At 44.8% G+C, this 22,597-nt stretch overlaps 1 pseudogene; it reads right to left on the bottom strand.

Moving 5' to 3' along the window:
• Positions 1 to 22,597, bottom strand: part of LOC135554533 (Ig mu chain C region membrane-bound form-like) — a 526,132-nt pseudogene that overhangs the window by 75,333 nt on the left and 428,202 nt on the right.

Consider the following 22,597-nt stretch of genomic DNA (forward strand, 5'->3'; position numbering starts at 1 on the left):
CCGGCTTCATGGCATTTGGCTCGACGCTCAATCTAGCCCGGGCCGATACGTGGAGCTGAAATATACCGCACAGGGCTATGCACCGCACTGGGGACACCGTGCGCACCACTGCATAACACGGTGCCTGCCCGGTCTCTCTAGCCCCCGGTAAGCACAGGGAGTTTGCGCAGGTCTCCTACCTGGCGCAGCCATACTCCATGATAGCCCCCCCCCCCCAAGAATTTTTGGGGGCTGATTCCCGGGCTTCCATCCACGTCGCCGTGCTTCCTCCTCATACCAGCGCCTCTCCGCTTTAGCCGCTTCTAGTTCCTCCTTGGGGCGGCGATATTCACCAGGCTGAGCCCAGGGTCCTTTTCCGTCCAGTTCCTCCTCCCATGTCCACTCCAAATGGTGTAGCCTCTCCCACTGAAGCTGCTTCTGTTGCCTCTCGTGTAGCTCCTGCCTGTTAACACGCTGCTCGGTCCGTGTGTGGTGGGTGATTCTGTAACGATGTTCTTCGTTTGTCGAAAGAGAGTCGGACCGAAATGCAGCGTGTTGGTTACTCATGTTTATTAATAGAACAAACAACGATACATGAAAAAACAAAAAACAACAAACGGAACGTGAAAAACCTATACAGCCTGTCTGGTGAACACTAACACAGAGACAGGAACAATCACCCACGAAATACAAAGTGAAACCCAGGCTACCTAAATACGGTTCCCAATCAGAGACAACGAGAATCACCTGACTCTGATTGAGAACCGCCTCAGGCAGCCAAACCTATGTAACACACACCCCTAATCAGCTACAATCCCAATAACTAAAAAACCCCACTAAGAATTACAACAAACAATAAACCCATGTCACACCCTGGCCTGACCAACACAAAATACTAAGACCAAGGCGTGACAGGGACTGCCCTAGTAGAGCATGTGTACTTGGTGCATTGAGTTGGTTGGAACCTCTCCAGCAAGCTGATAATAAAGAATGATTCATTTAAGATTAACTTCCCTGTGTAGAATGTCCCTGTGTAGAATTTCCATGACAGTGTTTACAGTAGGCTATATCCAGATTGATGGTAAATAGTTTTTGTGCCATATCCATTCACTGTCATGCATTCTACTCATATTGTCTTGTCCTTAAATTCCCGCATGGAGTCACTCATTTCAGTAATTTATTAATAAATGCATTAAATGCATACTTCCATGTTATTCATGTGTTGTATATTGTTTGTGTATTCAAACATGAAAGAAACTCAGCAAAAAAATAAATATCCCTTTTTCAGGACCCTGTCTTTCAAAGATCATTCGTAAATATCAAAATAACTTCACAGATTTTCATTGTTAATTGTTTAAACACTTTCCCATGCTGGTTCAATGAAACATAAACAATTAATGAACATGCTCTTGTGGAACGGTCGTTAAGACTGTGGCAAACCTCTTCAAGGTTAGGAGCGTTTGTCACAAACTAAGGGGTAAACTGTCACCAAATCACCCAAGAATGAGAGTTCTTTCGAACAGGACAGTACCTGTATGTTTGTTTCTCCGCCCTGGTCCACTCAGGCCGTGGGCGAGGTCAAGGATAGCAGGGTTTGGTACACGAATCGGGTTCTCGGTAGGTCCAGGTCCAAACGCCAACAGGTAAATCCAAAACAGTCCAACTCATACACGGTAAATCCAGCCAATCTCTATTGTCTCTTTCTCTATTGTTCATAGATCCTTCCAGCACTCTCTTCTTCTCTTCCTGGTTTTTCTTGACCCTTTATCTGTGGGTTGGCTCCACCTTCTGAGGTATCACCTTGCTTCTGGGACTTGTAGTTTTGGTGGTCGGCCATTTTGTGATCTGTAGTTCTGACAGGGGTGGCCACTTTAGTGATCGGGCAGAGCCCATTTATTAGTTCTGCTCTCACATATCTGCCATTTACCACTCGACCCCCTTCTTTTCCACAAAGACATCAACCTCTCTGGCCCACCCGGGCCGCAACCGCACCCCCTGCCAACAATAAATGCAAATGCGCTACGCCAAATGCTAATAGCACTCGTTAAAACTCAAACGTTCATTAAAATTCACATGCAGGGTAGTCAATTCAAGCTACACTCGTTGTGAATCAAGCCAACGAGTCAGATTTGTAAAATGCTTTTCGGCGAAAGCATGAGTAGCTATTCTCTGATAGCAGGAAACACGCCGAAATACCAGAAGGGGACGTAAACAAAGGAATTAGCGTAGCCGGCGCTACACAAAACGCAGAAATAAAATATAAAACATTCATTACCTTTGACGAGATTCTTTGTTGGCACTCCTATATGTCCCATAAACATCACAATTGGGGTTTTTTTTTCGAATAAATCGGTCCTTGTGTACCCAAAATGTCAATTTATGAACACCGTCAGATCCAGTAAAAACAAATTTTTTAAACGCGACGTTATTTTTTAAAATTAAAAAAGTTGCCTATAAACTTTGACAAAACACTTCAAACTACTTCTGTAATCCAACTTTAGGTATTACTAAACGTTAATAAATGATCAAATTGATCACGGAGCGATCTGTATTCAATAAGAACGAGTTTGGGAAACGTAACTAACTTTTCCAGTTCCATTGTTTACAGCTGTGGACTTGACAACTGGATGTGGCTATTACTCAGATGACCAAGGATTTAGTTGAATCGAAATCACAACACTGGCGACATCGTGTGGAAGCTATAGGAACTGTATTCTCACCCTTAAGTATTTTTCCTTCCAATAGACAATACATACACTGGCGGATTGATTTTTTCTCCGTCGATTTAGTGACCAGGTTTTCTGGCGATTTTGACCACGGAACTCGTTCTGTTATAGTCACAGACACTATTGAACCAGTTCTAGAAACTTCAGAGTGTTTTCTATGCACACATACTAATCATATGCATATACTATATTCCTGGCATGAGTAGCAGGACGTTGAAATGTTGCGCGATTTTTAACAGAATGTTGAGAAAAGTAGCCCGATCTCAGCTTACAGACGGTAGGCAATTAAGGTCACAGTATTTGAAAACTTAGGAGACTAAAGAGGCCTTTCTACTGAGTCATCTGCGTGAACGTGCCTTAGGCATGCTGCAAGGAGGCATGAGGACTGCAGATGTCGCCAGGGTAAAAAAATGCAATGTCCGTACTAAGACAGCGCTACAGGGAGACAGGACGGACAGGTGATTGTCCTCACAGTGGCAGTCCACGTACAACAACACCTGCACAGGATCGGTACATCCGAACATCACACCTGCGGGACAGGTACAGGATGGCAACAACAACTGCCCAAGTTACACCAGGAACACACAATCCCCCCATCTTTGACTGTCCACAATAGGCTGAGAGAGGCTGGACTGAGGGCTTGTAGGCCTGTTGTAAGGCAGGTCCTCACCAGACATCACCGGCAACAACGTCGCCACGGGCACAAACCCACCGTCGCTGGACCAGACAGGACTGGCTGAAAGTGCTCTTCACTGATGAATCGCGGTTTTGTCTCACCAGGGGTGTTGGTCGGATTCGCATTTGTCGCTGAAGGAATGAGCGGTACACAGAGGCCTGTACTCTGGAGTGGGATCGATTTGGAGGTGGAGGGTTTGTCATGGTCTGGGGCGGTGTGTCACAGCATCATCGGACTGAGCTTGTTGTCATTGCAGGCAATCTCAAGGCTGTGCATTACAAGGAAGACATCCTCCTCTCTCATGTGGTACCCTTCCTGCAGGCTCATCCTGACAGGACCCTCCAGCATGACAATGCCACCAGACATACTGCTCGTTCTGTGTGTGATTTCCTACAAGAAAGGAATGTCAGTGTTCTGCCATGGCCAGCGAAGAGACCGGATCTCAATCCCATTGAGCACGTCTGGGACCTGTTGGATTGGAGGGTGTGGGCTAGGACCATTCCCCCAGAAATGTTTGGGAACTTGCAAGTGCCTTGGTGGATGAGTGGAGTAACATCTCACAGCAAGAACTGGCAAATCTGGTGCAATCCATGAGGAGGAGATGCACTGCAGTACTTAATGCAGCTGGTGGCCACATCAGATACTGACTGTTACTTTTGATTTTGACCCCCCTTTTTTCAGGGACACATTATTCAATTTCTGTTAGTCACATATCTGTAGAACTTGTTCAGTTTATGTCTCAGTTGTTGAATCTTATGTTGATACAAATATTTACACATGTTAAGTTTGCTGAAAATAAACACAGTTGACAATGAGAGGACGTTTTTTTGTTGTTGCTGAGTTTATTTGTGATGACTGTAGGCCTATCTGCATGGTGTGCTTCCATGCTCATATGCGTGTATGAAAATATGTATGTGTCACATCCTGACCTTAGTATTCTTTGTTTTATTTATTATTTTGGTTAGGTCAGGGTGTGACATGGGTGATGTATGTGTTTTTTTTCAGTGTCTAGGGGTTTTGTATGTTTATGGGGTTGTTTACCATCTAGGTGTTTATGTATGTCTATGGGTGCCTAGATTGGTTCTCAATTAGAGGCAGCTGTTTATCGCTGTCTCTGATTGGGAACCATATTTAGGCAGCCATCTTCTTTGGATATTTTGTGGGTTATTGTCTATGTCTAGTTGCCTGTGTCTGCACTAGTATTATATAGCGTCAAGTTTGGTTTGCTGTTTTTGTAAGTTTGTTCAGTGTCCGTCTTTATTAAAAGTAACGTATTCATATCACTCTGCGCCTTGGTCTCCTCCATTCAACGAACGTGACAGAATAACCCACCATAAAAGGACCAAGCAGCGTGATAAGGAGGAACAGCGCTTTGTGGAATCGTGGACTCGGGACGAAATACTGGACGGTAAAACATCCTGGACTTGGGAGGAGGTAATGGCAGGGGACAAGACCCTGCCATGGTAGCAGGTGGAGAGAGCACAGAAGGAACGGCGACGATATATGGGTACACGGCTAGCACGGAAGCCCGAGAGGCAGCCCCAAGACATTTCTTTGGGTGTGGCACACGAGGAGATTGTCAAAGTCAGGTAGGAGACCTGAGCCAACACCTCGTGCTTACCGTGGGGAGCATGTAACTGGTCAGACATAACACGGTGTCTCCAGTGCGCATTTCTAGCCCAGTGCTGCATTTCTAGCCCAGTGCTATATTCCAGCTCCTCGCATTGGCCGGGCTAGAATGAGCATCCAGCCAGGAAGGAGGGTGACGGCTCAGCGCTCTTGGTCTCCAGTATACCTCCATGGACCAGTATATCCTGCGCCGGCTCTGTGTACTGTGAGTCTGCACAGCCCTGTGCGTCCTGTGCCAGCGTCCTGCACTCACCCTGAGGTGTGTGTCCCCAGCCCAGTACCACCAGTGCCAACACCACGCACCAGGCTTCCTGTGCGTCTCCAGAGCCCTGTACGCCCTGTTACTCCTCCCCGCACTCGCCCTGAGGTGCGTGCTCTCAGCCCGGCACCACCAATGCCGGTACCACGCACCAGGCCTCCAGTGCACCTCCAGAGCCCTGTCCGTCCTGTTCCTCCTCCCCACACTCGCCCTGAGGTGCGTGTCCTCAGCCCGGCACCACCAATGACGGTACCACGCACCAGGCCTCCAGTGCGCCTCCAGGGTCTATGTACTCCCTACTCCTCGCACTCGCCCTGAGGTGCGTGTCCCCAGCCCGGTACCACCAGTGCATCACGCACTAGGCTTATAGTGCGCCTCGGCAGTCCAGTACGCCCTGTTCCTCCTCCCCGCACTTTCTTTCAAATGTAATGGCTGTGCTCAATGCAATGGCACTTATAAATGTAGATCCTTCAAACACCCACAAACAGGGAAATCGATCCCAATAAAAGGTGTTATTACGTGCTCCACTAAGGCAGTTATTTATCTTATAACTTGTCCTTGTGGTAAAAATTATGTAGGTAAAACAAAGCGCGAATTAAAAGTACGTATCTCAGAGCACCGTAGCACCATTAGGTGTAAAAACTTGACTTATCCAGTTGCGGCCCACTTCTTGGAGGCAGGCCACTCGATTTCGTCACTGCGTTATATTGGCATCGAACATGTCACCCTCCCTAGGAGAGGGGGTGACCTTGATAATTTATTGTTAAAACGAGAGGCTGCCTGGATCTTTAATTTAAAGACCCTTGCGCCCTTCGGTCTCAACGTAGACTTTGATCTGAAGCCATTCTTGTGATTATTGTGATTTTGCCATTGTAATTGTGTGTAAACTTGTATAGTCAAATTAATCTATGATCGTATGCTATCCATTTGTTTGTATGCTGTTCTTTGTATGACATTTTAATATTTGATTATTAACCAATGATATTAGGCCACTCCTGGCCATGATTACAGACACCTGTGTCCTTTGACACTATATAAACGAGTCATCCCGAAGTGTTTGTGATTATACCCTGATGAAGACAGCTTGGCTGTCGAAACGTTGGTATTAAATTTTTGCATCTGAGCTCCAAGAGTGTGCGGCTCTCTATTTTTATTTTTATTTTCAAGTTTCTACTCCGCTAGCCAGCACCTCGTCTTTATAGGTGTGCGTTTCTTTTTCTTCTAGACCTCCTCCCCGCACTTGCCATGAGGTGCGTGTCCCCAGCCAAGTACCATCAGTGCCGGCACCACGCACCAGGCCTACAGTGCGTGATGCCAGTCCAGAGCGTCCGGCGACAGTACCCAGTCCAAAGCGTTCGGCGACAGTACCCAGTCCAGAGCGTCCGGCGATAGTCCGCAGACCGGAACCTCCTACGACGGGCCGCAGACCGGAACCTCCTACAACGAGCCGCAGACCGGAACCTCCTACGACGGGCCGTAGTCCGGAACCTACCACGACGGGTCGCAGTCCAGATCCGCCAGAGTCTCCCTCCAGTCCGAATCCGCCAGAGTCTCCCTCCAATCCAGAGGTGCCACTCACTCCAGACTCGACCATCAGTCCAGTGGTGTCCTCTAGTCCGTAGTCGGCGGTGAGGGTTCCCGCTCCAGAGACATCAAGTGGGAAGTGGAGCGGGGTCCACCTCGGATTTATGCTCACCCAGACCCTCTTATATAGGTTTAGGTGTCCGGCCGGGAGTCCGCATCTTTGGGGGGGGGGGGGGGTGTACTGTCACACCCTGACATTAGTATTCTTTGTTTTCTTTGTTATTTTGACTTGGTCAGGGATGGACATGGGCGATGTATGTGTTTTGTACTGTCTAGGGGTTTTGTATATTTATGGGTTTGTTTACCATCTAGGTGTTTATGTATGTCTATGGTTGCCTAGATTGGTTCTCAATTAGAGGCAGCTGTTTATCGTTGTCTCTGATTGGGAACCATATTTAGGCAGCCATCTTCTTTGGGTATTTCATGGGTTATTGTCTATGTCTAGTTTCCTGTGTCTGCAATACTATTATATAGCTTCACGTTTGTTTAGTGTCCGTCTTATTAAAAGTAAAATGTATTCATATCACGCTGCGCCTTGGTCTCCTCCATTCAACGAACATGACAGTATGCATGAACATAATGATGAATATATATGTGTGTGCAGACATACAAACATGTATGAATGCATGTATAAATGGGTTTTGGAGCAGTATGTTAATACAGACCTGAAAATACATAAGACTACATGCGAAAATGGAGGCAAGCTCACTCTGATATAGATATACAGGGGGGAGAACAAGTATTTGATACACTGCCGATTTTGCAGGTTTTCCTACTTACAAAGCATGCAGAGGTGTGTAATTTTTATGATAGGTACACTTCAACTGTGAGAAACGGAATCTAAAACAACAATCCAGAAAATCACATTGTATGATTTTTAAGTAATTTGCATTTTATTGTATGACATAAGTATTTGATACATCAGAAAAGCAGAACTTAATATTTGGTACAGAAACCTTTGTTTGTAATTACAGAGATCATACGTTTCCTGTAGTTCTTGACCAGGTTTGCACACACTGCAGCAGGGATTTTGGCCCACTCCTCCATACAGACCTTCTCCAGATCCTTCAGGTTTCGTCGCTGTTGCTGGGCAATACGGACTTTCAGCTCCCTCCAAAGATTTTCTATTGGGTTCAGGTCTGGAGACTGGCTACGCCACTCCAGGACCTTGAGATGCTTCTTACGGAGCCATTCCTTAGTTGCCCTGGCTGTGTGTTTCTGGTCGTTGTTATGCTGGAAGACCCAGCCACGACCCATCTTCAATGCTCTTACTGAGGGAAGGAGGTTGTTGGCCAAGATCTCGCGATACATGGCCCCATCCATCCTCAATACGGTGCAGTTGTCCTGTTCCCTTTGCAGAAAAGCATCCCCAAAGAATGATGTTTCCACCTCCATGCTTCACAGTTGGGATGGTGTTCTTGGGGTTGTACTCATCCTTCTTCTTCCTCCAAACATGGCGAGTAGAGTTTAGACAAAAAGCTCTATTTTTGTCTCATCAGACCACATGACCTTCTCCCATTCCTCCTCTGGAACATCCAGATGGTCATTGGCAAACTTCAGACGGGCCTGGACATGCGCTGGCTTGAGCAGGGGGACCTTGCGTGCGCTGCAGGATTTGAATCCATGACGGCGTAGTGTGTTACTAATTGTTTTCTTTGAGACTGTGGTCCCAGCTCTCTTCAGGTCATTGACCAGGTCCTGCCGTGTAGTTTTGGGCTGATCCCTCACCTTCCTCATGATCATGATCATGAGAAAAACTAACAAGTCTGTGAGAGCAGGAATTCTTACTGGTTGGTAGGTGATACTTGTACTTACAAATACTTACGTCGCGCAATAAAATGCAAATTAATTACTTAAAAATCATACAATGTGATTTTCTGGATTTTTGTTTTAGATTCCGTCTCTCACAGTTGATGTGTACCTATGATAAAAATTACAGACCTCTACATGCTTTGTAAGTAGGGAAAACCTGCAAAATCGGCAGTGTATCAAATACTTGTTCTCCCCACTGTATCTGGTGCTGTGAATCATTTTTCACATTATACACTTCATACTGATGGTTTCCATATTACTAAAAGCATTTACATTGTATAAGGTCTGTAGTGCTCCATTGATCATGTTGGGGGAGATGACAGGTATCAAATCAAATCAAATTTTAATTGTCACATACACATGGTTCGCAGATGTTAATGCGAGTGTAGCGAAATGCTTGTGCTTCGAGTTCCGATAATGCAGTAATAACCAACAAGTAATCTAGCTAACAATTCCAAAACTACTACCTTATAGACACAAGTGTAAGGGGATAAATAATATGTACATAAAGATATATGAATGAGTGAGGATACAGAGCGGCATAGGAAAGATACAGTCGATGGTATTGTGTACAGTATATACATATGAGATGAGTATGTAAACAAAGTGGCATAGTTAAAGTGGCTAGTGATACATGTATTACATAAAGATGCATTAGATGAAATAGAGTACAGTATATACGTATACATATGAGATGAATAATGTAGGGTATGTAACCATTATATTAGGTAGCATTGTTTAAAGTGGCTAGTGATATATTTGACATCATTTCCCATCAATTCCCATTATTAAAGTGGCTGGAGTTGAGTCAGTGTGTTGGCAGCAGCCACTCAATGTTAGTGGTGGCTGTTTAACAGTCTGATGGCCTTGAGACAGAAGCTGTTTTTCAGTCTCTCGGTCCCAGCTTTGATGCACCTGTACTGACCTCGCCTTCTGGAGGATAGCGGGGTGAACAGGCAGTGGCTCGCGTGGTTGTTGTCCTTGATGATCTTTATGGCCTTCCTGTGACATCAGGTGGTGTAGGTGTCCTGGAGGGCAGGTAGTTTGCCCCCGGTGATGCGTTGTGCAGACCTCACTACCCTCTGGAGAGCCTTACGGTTGTGGGCAGAGCAGTTGCCGTACCAGGCGGTGATACGGCCCGACAGGATGCTCTCGATTGTGCATCTGTAGAAGTTTGTGAGTGCTTTTGGTGACAAGCCAAATCTTTTTCAGCCTCTGAGGTTGAAGAGGCGCTGCTGCTGCGCCTTCTTCACGATGCTGTCTGTGTGGCTGGACCAATTCAGTTTGTCTGTGATGTGTATGCCGAGGAACTTAAAACTTACTACCCTCTCCACTACTGTTCCATCGATGTTGATAGGGGGGTGTTCCCTCTGCTGTTTCCTGAAGTCCACAATCATCTCCCTAGTTTTGTTGACGTTGAGTGTGAGGTTATTTTCCTGACACCACACTCCGAGGGCCCTCACCTCCTCCCTGTAGGCCGTCTCGTCGTTGTTGGTAATCAAGCCTACCACTGTTGTGTCGTCCGCAAACTTGATGATTGAGTTGGAGGCGTGCGTGGCCACGCAGTCGTGGGTGAACAGGGAGTACAGGAGAGGGCTCAGAACGCACCCTTGTGGAGCCCCAGGGTTGAGGATCAGCGGGGTGGAGATGTTGTTGCCTACCCTCACCACCTGGGGGCGGCCCGTCAGGAAGTCCAGTACCCAGTTGCACAGGGTGGGGTCGAGCTTGATGACGAGCTTGGAGGGAACTATGGTGTTAAATGCTGAGCTGTAGTCGATGAACAGCATTCTCACATAGGTATTCCTCTTGTCCAGATGGGTCAGGGCAGTGTGCAGTGTGGTTGAGATTGCATCGTCTGTGGACCTATTTGGGTGGTAAGCTAATTGGAGTGGGTCTAGGGTGTCAGGTAGGGTGGAGGTAATATGGTCCTTGACTAGTCTCTCAAAGCACTTCATGATGACGGAAGTGAGTGCTACGGGGCGGTAGTCGTTTAGCTCAGTTACCTTAGCTTTCTTGGGAACAGGAACAATGGTGGCCCTCTTGAAGCATGTGAGATCAACAGACTGGGATAGGGATTGATTGAATATGTCCGTAAACACACCAGCCAGCTGGTCTGCGGATGCTGAGGATGCCGTCTGGGCCTGCAGCCTTATGAGGGTTGACACGTTTAAATGTTTTCCTCACGTCGGCTGCAGTGAAGGAGAGTCCGCATGTTTTGGTTGCGGGCCGTGTCAGTAGCACTGTATTGTCCTCAATGTGGGCAAAAAAGTTATTTAGTCTGCCTGGGAGCAAGACATCCTGGTCCGTGACGGGGCTGGTTTTCTTTTTGTAATCCATGATTGACTGTAGACCCTGCCACATACCTCTTGTGTCTGAGCCGTTGAATTGAGATTCTACTTTGCCTCTATTCTGACGCTTAGCTTGTTTGATTGCCTTGCGGAGGGAAAAGCTATACTGTTTGTATTCGGTCATGTTTCCGGTCACCTTGCCCTGATTAAAAGCAATGGTTTGCGCTTTCAGTTTCACACGAATGCTGCCATCAATCCACGGTTTCTGGTTTGGGAATGTTTTAATCGTTGCTATGGGAACGACATCTTCAACGCACGTTCTAATTAACTCGCTCACCGAATCAGCGTATTCGTCAATGTTGTTGTTTGATGCAATACGAAACATATCCCAGTCCACGTGATGGAAGCAGTCTTGGAGTGTGGAATCAGATTGGTCGGACCAGCGTTGAACAGACCTTAGCGCGGGAGCTTCTTGTTTTAGTTTCTGTCTGTAGGCAGGGATCAACAAAATGGAGTCGTGGTCAGCTTTTCCAAAAGGAAAGCGGGGCAGGGCCTTATATGCGTCGCGGTAGTTAGAATAGCAATGATCCAAGGTTTTTCCAGCCCTGGTTGCGCAATCGATATGCTGATACAATTTAGGGAGTCTTGTTTTCAGATTAGCCTTGTTAGAATCCCCAGCTACAATGAATGCAGCATCAGGATGTATGGATTCCAGTTTGCAAAGAGTCAAATAAAGTTTGTTCAGAGCCATCGATGTGTCTGCTTGGGGGGAATATATACGGTTGTGATTATAATCGAAGAGAATTCCCTTGGTAGATAATGCGGTCGACATTTGATTGTGAGGAATTCTAAATCAGGTGAACAGAAGGACTTGAGTTCCTGTATGTTGTTGTGGCCACACCACGTCTCGTTAACCATGAAGCATACGCCCCCCGCCCCTCTTCTTACCAGAAAGATGTTTGTTTCTGTCGGCGCGATGCGTGGAGAAACCAGCTGGCTGCACCGACTCCGATAGCGTCTCTCCAGTGAGCCATGTTTCCGTGAAGCAAAGAACTTTACAGTCTCTGATGTCCCTCTGGAATGCTACCCTTGCTCGGATTCATCAACCTTGTTGTCAAGAGACTGGACATTGGCGAGAAGAATGCTCGGGAGTGGTGCACGATGTGCCGTCTCCGGAGTCTGACCAGAAGACCGCTTCGTTTCCCCCTTTTACGAAGTCGTTTTTTTGGGTCGCCAGCTGGGATCCATTCCGTTGTCCTGGGTGAAAGGCAGAACACAGGATCCGCTTCGCGAAAGTCATATTCTTGGTCGTACTGATGGTGAGTTGACGCTGCTCTTATATTCAGTAGTTCTTCTCGACTGTATGTAATGAAACCTAAGATGACCTGGGGTACCAATGTAAGAAATAACACGTAAAAACGTTTAAAAAAAACAGTATAGGCCAGGGTTTCCCAAACTTGGTCCTCGGGACCACAAGGGGTGCATGTTTTGGTTTTTGCCCTAGCACTACACAACTTATTCCAATAATCAACAAATCATCGAGCTTTGTTCATCAAATCAAATGTATTTATATAGCCCTTCTTACATCAGCTGATATCTCAAATTGATGTACAGAAACTCAGCCTAAAACCCCAAACAGCAAGCAATGCAAGTGTAGAAGCACGATGGCTAGGAAAAACTCCCTCGAAAGGCCAAAACCTAGGAAGAAACCTAGAGAGGAACCAAGCTATGAGCGGTGGCCAGTCCTATTCTGGCTGTGCCAGGTAGAGATTATAACAGAACATGGCCAAGATGTTCAAATGTTCATAAATGACCAGCATGGTCAAGTAATAATAATCACAGTAGTTGTCGAGGGTGCAGCAAGTCAGCACCTCAGGAGTAAATGTCAGTTGGCTTTTCATAGCCCATCATTAGGAGTACCTCTACCGTTCCTGCTGTCTCTAGAGAGGTGAAAACAGCAGGTCTGGGACAGGTAGCATGTCCGGTGAACAGGTCAGGGTTCCATAGCTGCAGGCAGAACAGTTGAAACTGGAGCAGCAGCACGGCCAGGTGGACTGGGGACAGCAAGGAGTCGTCATGCCAGGTAGTCCTGAGGCATGGTCCTATGGCTCAGGTCCTCCGATAGAGGACTGTTCACCTTCACACTCCTGGGCCAGACTACACTCAATCATATGACCCACTGAAGAGATAAGTCTTCAGTAAAGACTTAAAGGTTGAGACTGAGTCTGCGTCTCTCACATGGGTAGGCAGACCATTCCGTAAAAATTGAGCTCTATAGGAGAAAGCCCTGCCTCCAGCTGTTTGCTTAGAAATTCCAAGGGACAATTAGGAGGCCTGCATCTTGTGACCGTAGCGTACGTGTAGGTATGTACGGCAGGACCAAATCATCTTTGATCATTTGCATCAACTGTGTAGTGTTGGATCAAAAACCAAAACATGCAACCCTTAGGGTCCCGAAGACCGAGTTTGGGAAATGCTGGTATAGGCTGAAGTGTCACGCCCTGGTCGAAATATATTATGTTTATTCTTCATTTATTCGGTCAGGCCAGGGTGTGACATGGGTTATTGTGGTGTGTTTTTGTCTTGGGGTTTTGTGGGATGTCTAGCGTTAGTCTATGGCTGCCTGAGGTGGTTCTCAATCAGAGTCAGGTGATTATCGTTGTCTCTGATTGGGAACCATATTTAGGCAGCCATATTCTTTGTGTGTTTCGTGGGTGATTGTCCTTAGTGTCCTTGTTCCTGTCGCTGTGTTAGTTTACACTAGTATAGGCTGTTTCGGTTTTCGTTATGTTCATTACGTTCTTTGTTTTTGTAGTATTTGTATTGATTCGTGTTTACGTTTGTTGATTAAACATGGATCGCAATCTACACGCTGCATTTTGGTCCGACTCTCCTTCACCGCATGAAAACAGTTACAGAAGCATATGTTGCACACTGTAAAAAGTAATTAGTTCAGCTAACTACATTTTTTTTGAGGAAACCCATTGCCTAGAACCATTTGAGTAACCCAAAGTATTACAGTGTTCAAGACTTAAAGTAATAAAGTGACATCGCCAACCATATAGTTATCTTTTTAAGTTCTAAATACTTAACTGTTTTGTGTTCTATTAACTTTTTATCAATAAATTGTATTATGTATTCTGAAATATAACGATTGAAGTTACCTGAACATTATGTGATGTACTGAACATAAACATGTAGGGTTCCCTTTTACTTAATTATTTACCTTCATTACTTTTCTTTCTTCAAACATGCATACAACATTGTGTAAAAGTATCCTAAATTCAACAACAAAAAACATAACTTGCAAAAACGTAATAATTCTATATCAGCAAAACACAGATAAAACAAGTGTTTTTTACTAAAATATCAACGTGTCTGACTACTACTTTGATATTTGAAGACATTTATTTATTTTAACTCCTATGCATCTGGAATAGACACTATTCTGTAGTTAGGACCTTAAAAGAGGGCTGGCAGCCTCTTATCATTTAAGTAAAGATGCAAAACATAATAGAATCAAGTAAGATTCACTTATTTAAGAAATGTTCAATTGACTTTAAAATATTAAATAATCATTAACTTTACATTAGCTGAACACAAATAAATACAGTTATTTACTCAGTTAATATTTGTTAACAGTACTCAAAAACATGAAATTATATGAAATGTTATTGACATATAAATTAGTACCACTTTTATGATTTGAGTTCTACTGACGGTTGGAGATGTTTGAGTAGCCACTACTCATTTTCATTAATGAGTTAGCCAGTGACTTTTTAAAGTGGAGGTAGCCTGAAAAAATCTATATATATTCCCCATGAAATAGCCCACATAGACTATAAAGCAGGTCCAACTCAGCCATGCAATGGTAGAACTCAGGGCTCCATCTCTCTCTAAGCAAAATGTGTTTTTATTTGATTCCCCGTACCTGTTATTTGCAGGCATGATTATTTATTCTTTGCACGCACTGGGTTCACCTAAATGAATGTAGTCCATACACACACACACACAGCTTACTTTCCCATTCCTATCTCACACACAGCACAGGGAGAAGGGAGAGAGGCGGTTTCTGCACGCTGCTGTGCCAATGCGCAAACACATCACGCCGTGGGATAGGTCTCCCCAAATTGAGGCTGTGCTTGAGACGATCATGCGATTGAATGATGAGCGCGTCATGCTTGTCTTTCTGTTCGGCGCGATCGGTGACTCGGAGCTCCTCAATCCCCTGGGACACTGTTCCGCCCTCGATAGCTCTGCGATCGGCGTCTCGCCATTGCTCACAACGAATGGCTGCCTGTAGCAAGAGAGTGCGGAGAGAGGGCTATCGAATCCTCCATTGAAACGTTTTGAATCAGTTTCCCAGCTCGGGGGTGAGTATCTGCTTTAGAATGAGGATGTCTGTTGGGGTCGTATGAAGATGCAGGGGCGGTGGGCGAAGACGCCGGGGCTAGACCGGTGTCCCTAGTTGGCACCGCGGTTTGGGGCAGATATCAGATGGGTTCGGAATGTTTCGTGGGGGTAAACTATTGTTTTGGGAAAGGTGTGCGATGGGGGATGGGTTGGTAAGAGGATGGCACCATCAGAAACTTTAAACACCTCACCGGCTTGCGACTTCCGAGCCCCACATGCCTTTGTGGCTACTTTCTCCTCGGCAATTTGATCGAAAACTTTTTACAGTGCACGATCAAATATTTTTATGTACCGTCAATTGTAAGAATTTACGTGAGCTAAACGATACAAATAATTGTAAGTTTCGGATACAAATATTTTGGCCATCTATCACATTGGTGAGAAGTGGTTAAATATATGTCTTGTCTACCGACTTGGAACACCCCTGTTCTGTGCCGCACTGGTTCCGTCTGGCTCGCCCTCAGCTGCTGCGTGTCCTGAGATGACCTGTTGATGTCGGTAAAATGGAGTATAGCAGTGGGAGTCATTTCCCCATCCCAAAAATATTTAAATAAATACGATTTGGAATCGATAGCTGACACCGTGGGACAACTGTCAACCTCATCGATACAGTTTGTGACAACCTATTGTTTTTAATTCGTGGGTAATCGCGGAAGCAGCGGATACTGAGCGGTTGCCTGAGTGCATGAGGTGGATGGTGCGCTGGGGCGAACCCAAAATATTTTAGCAGTGCTATGTTAGCTTGCTAGTTTAGCTAGCTTAGCTAGTCCTGACAGGCACCCGATTCACAGGCCTGCGGATGGGATACGTATATTGCAATGAAAGACGGGACTAAAAGCGAAAGATGTGGACCTTTTCAAACTGATTAAAGTTCGTTATTATATCCGTATACGTTTTTGACAGCTGGCAAACGCCGTGGCGCTCCTGGGTCGCGTGTTGTTGCATTCACTGCCATTCTCTGCCGCCCCCCGGCCCGTGCCAGTGGAGCACTCCGAGCGGGCAGACTGGCACACGGCGCGGCGGTCACCTCGGTACACAGACAGCTATCGCGGCGGTTTGATCTTGTATCCTGGTCAAAACGCAACTCGCTGAAGATACAATTTGTAGCTAGTAACAGCTAGCTATCACTTAAGAGGTTTGCTTTGAACTGTTTAATTTAATTGGTATTTAATGAATGTGGTTCGGGAACAGTTTTCGATGTGATCAATTTGAGCATGCCTATATCAATTTGCATGTTACGTGAATTCATTGAAACGATGAATAATGTATTTCAGTGATGGTCAGTAGCCCTTCAATAAGAAAAGTAAACATTGAATTGATAGTTGCATTGTGTGTAGGCAACATTTTATAGCAGGCAAGCTATATCCTTACAGTAAACATGGGTTTTGAAACCAAGAAATGCCTATAAAATAGTTGTGCCAGCACCTTATTTTTTTTCTACCCTTATTTTACCAGGTAAATTGACTGAACACGTTCTAATTTAAAACAATGACCTGGATATTGTTAAAGGGGAGAGGAGGGGGGTGTGAATGTGCCAATTGAAAGCTGGTGATGCCAGTTTGGAAATGTATCCAGGACACTGGGGTTAACATAACACCCCTACTCTTACAATAAGTGCCATGGGATCTTTAGTGACCACAGAGAGTCAGGACACCTGCTTAACATCCCATTTGAAAAATGTCACCCTACACAGGGCAATGTCCCCAATCACTGCCCTGGCGCATTAGGGTCTCCTTCGACCAGAGGCAGTAGTGCCCCCTACTCACATCCAGGGGCTGACCAGGACCTTGCTTAGCCTCAGAGGCAAGCCAACAGTGGGATGCAGGGTGGTATGTTGCTGGCCACCACCCATGTAACCCTCTCTAATAATCTGTAAGGCAATCTAAATTAATTTAGCAGTTGGTGTTTTCACAGACTATCGTCTAGGAGTGTGGATAAACTGGAAAATATTTTTACTTTCTATAAGATCACAAATACGTCGGTCCTTGGTCCATCATAACATAACATAAGCTGTGGCTGCATTTTAAATGCTGGCAAAACTTTCTTGAGGCTCCTGTGAAAAGACTGGCCCTTATGTTGACACTGTGTAACCTAGTTCTGTGACTGACTCCACTGCCCGTTATGAGATGTGAGGCAGTGGGTGAACTGAACTTCTCCTCTGCCTTCTAACCTGGCTGCTGTGCATGACATGACCCCTTTGCTGGGCATAGCCCTTGTTCAGGCCCCTCTCCTACCCTCCTTGGTCGCTCTCTCAGTGCAAACTCCGCAAACACACCCAGGCTTTATTCTATTCTGTGTGTGTGTCCTGCCAAACTGTAAACAGGCAGTATTGTTTAGTGTGTGTGTGAATGTGTGTGTGTTTGTTTGCGTTGGTGTGTGTGAGTGCGCATCTGTGTTTTTGCGAGAGGGCATAAGAGAGAGGGATGGAGACAAAGACAGTGTTTCTTTTACCAGTGTGGCTGGCTGGATCCCAAAACCAGGCTTATATGTTGGGCTGCTTACTTCACCTTTAATATGTTAGTCAGACTTCTTGTGAATCTTGTGTTTCACTAGGTGAGAAGATTCTAACGGTCTGTTAATGCTGCCACATAGTATCCACCCCGTCAATGGTGTGTGTGTGTGTGTGTGTGTGTGTAGTCTATAAGCAGGTGACTGCGTGTGGGTTCATAGATGCATGCTAGAACATGCATGTGTAATGGATGCAATAATAGCCTATAGCATCAGTTAGCGAATCAGATGCTTTTATGAAAAGTGACTAGTTGACAGTGACACATTCTGTATGGGTGGCCCCCTGCCCGTGTTATGGGGTAAGCTTAGGTGGATGTCTGTGCTGTTTATGGTTGTTATGGGGTTAGCTGAGGTGGGTGTCTGTGCTGTTTATGGTTGTTATGGGGTTAGCTTAGGTGGATGTCTGTGCTGTTTATGGTTGTTATGGGGTTAGCTGAGGTGGGTGTCTGTGCTGTTTATGGTTGTTATGGGGTTAGCTTAGGTGGATGTCTGTGCTGTTTATGGTTGTTATGGGGTTAGCTGAGGTGGGTGTCTGTGCTGTTTATGGTTGTTATGGGGTTAGCTGAGGTGGATGGATGTCTGTGCTGTTTATGGTTGTTATGGGGTTAGCTGAGGTGGATGGATGTCTGTGCTGTTTATGGTTGTTATGGGGTTAGCTGAGGTGGATGGATGTCTGTGCTGTTTATGGTTGTTATGGGGTTAGCTGAGGTGGATGGATGTCTGTGCTGTTTATGGTTGTTATGGGGTTAGCTGAGGTGGATGGATGTCTGTGCTGTTTATGGTTGTTATGGGGTTAGCTGAGGTGGATGGATGTCTGTGCTGTTTATGGTTGTTATGGGGTTAGCTGAGGTGGATGGATGTCTGTGCTGTTTATGGTTGTTATGGGGTTAGCTGAGGTGGATGGATGTCTGTGCTGTTTATGGTTGTTATGGGGTTAGCTGAGGTGGATGTCTGGGCTGTTTATGGTTGTTATGGGGTTAGCTGAGGTGGATGTCTGGGCTGTTTATGGTTGTAATGGGGTTAGCTGAGGTGGATATCTGGGCTGTTTATGGTTGTTATGGGGTTAGCTGAGGTGGATGTCTGTGCTGTTTATGGTTGTTATGGGGTTAGCTGAGGTGGATGTCTGGGCTGTTTATGGTTGTTATGGGGTTAGCTGAGGTGGATGTCTGGGCTGTTTATGGTTGTTATGGGGTTAGCTGAGGTGGATGTCTGGGCTGTTTATGGTTGTTATGGGGTTAGCTGAGGTGGGTGTCTGTGCTGTTTATGGTTGTTATGGGGTTAGCTGAGGTGGATGTCTGTGCTGAGCTTCAGAGATAGTGGGAGGGGAGAGGAGGCGCTTACACTGAACCTTTTAAGGGTGCATCTTAATAGTTCAGAGTGGCTCACTGTCTTTGTCTCCTCCTCTTCATCCACACACGCCATTCTATATGATGCTGTTGAGAGGAATGACAGACCTTTAATTTCTATTGACTTTAGAGCATAGGCCTATGAAGTATTAGAGGGCTGCAGGTTTAGGTTGTTGTATGTACAGTTCCCGCTCAGCCCAGTCAAAACTGTTCGCTGCTCTGGCCCCCCAATGGTGGAACAAACTCCCTCACGACGCCAGGACAGCGGAGTCAATCACCACCTTCCGGAGACACCTGAAACCCCACCTCTTCAAGGAATACCTAGGATAGGATAAAGTAATCCTTCTCACCCCCCCCTCAAATGATTTAGATGCACTATTGTAAAGTGGCTGTTCCACTGGATGTCAGAAGGTGAATTCATACAGTGTTTTTACAATGCTCTGGATGGAGCGTCTGCTAAATGACTTAAATGTAATGTAAATGTTGTATGTTTGAGAGAATAGGTTATGGGCAATTCAAACAAACCCACATTGTATTACTGTAGGAGTAGGATATTTACACAGATGTAAACACACATTTTACAATCAAATAACATCTCTGAATTGGTTTTAGGCCTATATAAATAGCAGATAGAAGTAATATGGTCAGAACAAGCTGTGTGTGTATGGGCATTGACATTTGCTACATATGGATAAGTAGGCTTTTTCAAATAGTATTTTAAGGGTCTCCTTTCTGCTCAAAACACACTGTAAAATGGTTTACTTTGTCTGAATGACAAATGAAAGTGTTAGGTTAATTTTCAGTTGCTTCCAAATGGGTATCATCACTAAACATGTTTGTCCATTGGAGGGTGCTGTCTGCTAGTGTTAAGGTCAGTGATGAGCTGATAAGATTTATCTTTTTGTTTGATGGGTGCTATGGTTGGGCTTTATTTTACAGCCCTCTATTTACCTGGTGTCCTTAGAAATTAGATGGTAATAATAGTTAAATTGCTGGATAATTAGGCCCTCCTTCTTAGTGGTTTCTCATTGATTGTAACATGCACCACTAGTACCATGTTACTTGTTATAGTGAACAAAAATAGCTCTTTTCAAAGATTTTGATAGAGTTATAGTGAACAAAAATTGTTTATATAAGGCTAAATCAGTCAATTGAAATAAATGAATTAGGCCCTAATCTATGGATTTCACTTGACTGGGCAGAGTCTCAACCATGGGTTGGCCATTTTGGAAGGCATTGGCCCACCCACTGGGGAGCCAGGCCCAGCCACTGGGGATCCAGGCCCAGCCAATCAGTTTGTTACACACACAAATGCACCTCCGTTTCATCAGCTGTCCAGGTGGCTGGTCTCAGACAATCCCCCAGGTAAATAAGCCAGATGTGGAGGTCCTGGGCTGGCGTGGTTACATGTGGTCCGGTTGTAAGGCTGGTTGGACTCTAGTGCAAATTCTCTGAAACAACGTTGGAGACGGCTTATGGTAGAGAAATGAACATTCAATTATTGGCACCATTATTTTGGACATTCCTGTATTCAACATGCCAATTGCCAGGACAGCGGAGTCAATCACCAACTTGAGATATCTGTAGCATTTTGTTTCAACAAAACTACATTATAAATAGCCTTTTATTGTCCCCAGCAAAAGGTGTAACTGTTTAATGGTCATGCTGTTTAAAGTTCTGATATCCACTGGATGTCAGAAGGTGAATGGATTATCTTGTAAGTCGCTCTGGAGAAATGCGTCTGCTAAAAGAGACATAAAAAATTATTCACAACATTTGAGAGAAATAGGTTTTTGCAATTGGAACACCCCTGTGATCTTTTATTTCAGCTCATGAAATGGGACCAACACTTTACATTTTACATTTATATTGTTCTTCAGTGTACCAATGGTTTTGGAATCCATGATATAGGTTAAGTACAGGGCATTACTGTTTGTTGCTTCATTAGGTTGGGGACAAAGCTGTGGTCAGCCTCATGCAGAAGATTGGTAACATATTTAATTGGCTTTTTCAAATAGTATTTTGATATCTCCTCCCTCCAAAACACACTGTAAAATGGTTTACTTTGTCTGAATGACAAATGAAAGTGATGGCGTTCCTAAGTTGCTTCCAAATGGGTATCATCACTAAACATGTTTGTCCATTGGAGGGCTCTGTCTGCTAGTGTTAAGGTCAGTGATGAGGGATAGGATTTCCTTCAAGGTGGGTATGATGGGTGAATTACTGTATAGTGTTCTGATGTACAAGACCCATTATTTATCTATCGGTGTCCTTAGAAATTAGATTTTAATGAGTTAAATTGCTGGATAATTATGACTTGCCATTATTGGTCAACATTTATTGATGTTAACAAAATAACTAGTAAAATGTTAATCTTGTTATAGAATCTGAACATGAAATTATGAGCTCCCAAAAATCATCCAAAATTTTTAAAATAAGTTACTGTTTATACAAAGGAAATCATTCAATTGAAATAAATGAATTAGGCCCTAATCTATGGATTTCCTTGACTGGGCAGAGGTGCAACCATGGGTGGGCCTTGGAGGGCATTGGCCACCCACTGGGGAGCCAGGCCCAGCCACTGGGGATCCAGGCCCAGCCAATCAGTTTGTTACACACACAAATGCACCTCCAGCATCAGCTGTCCAGGATCCTGGCCTTCTGCAGACAATCCCCCAGCAAGCCAGATGGGAGGTCCTGGGCTGGCGTGGTTACATGTGGTCTGCAGATGTAAGCTGATCATGGAGAAGGGCACAAGTTCTTCCTGAAACAAGGTTGGAGACATGGGTTTTATATAGAGAAATGAACATTCAATTATCTGGCAACAGCTCTGGTGGACATTCCTGTATTTGCCATTGTCCATTTTTGAGATATCCAGAAATTTTTGCATGTGACAAAACTTTTCACATTATAAATAGCCTTTTATTGTACAGCAAAAGGTGTAACTGTGTAATGATCATGCTGTTTAATCAGCTTCTTGATATGACCAAAATAATGTTTCAGGTGAATGGATTATCTTGGCAAAGGAGAAATGCTCACTGGGTGGAGACATACAAAAATTATTCACAACATTTGAGAGAAATAAGCTTTTTGAAGTATGGAACATTCCTGTGATCTTTTATTTCAGCTCATGAAACTTGGGACACATCACACTTTACCACATGTTACATTTATATTGTTATTCAGAGTGTACCAATGGTGTTGGAATCCATGATATAAAAAAGTAATGCAGATTACTGTTTGTTGCTTCATTAAGGTTGGGGACAAAGGGTCAGCCTCATGCAGAAGATTGCTTTTAACTGATTTAATTGGCTCTTTTAAAATATGTTGCTGATATTTACCTCCAGACATTTGGTGGTTTAGCAGACGCATGGCCT

Source organism: Oncorhynchus masou, chromosome 14 (assembly GCF_036934945.1).
Source record: "Oncorhynchus masou masou isolate Uvic2021 chromosome 14, UVic_Omas_1.1, whole genome shotgun sequence".
NCBI lineage: Eukaryota > Metazoa > Chordata > Actinopteri > Salmoniformes > Salmonidae > Oncorhynchus > Oncorhynchus masou.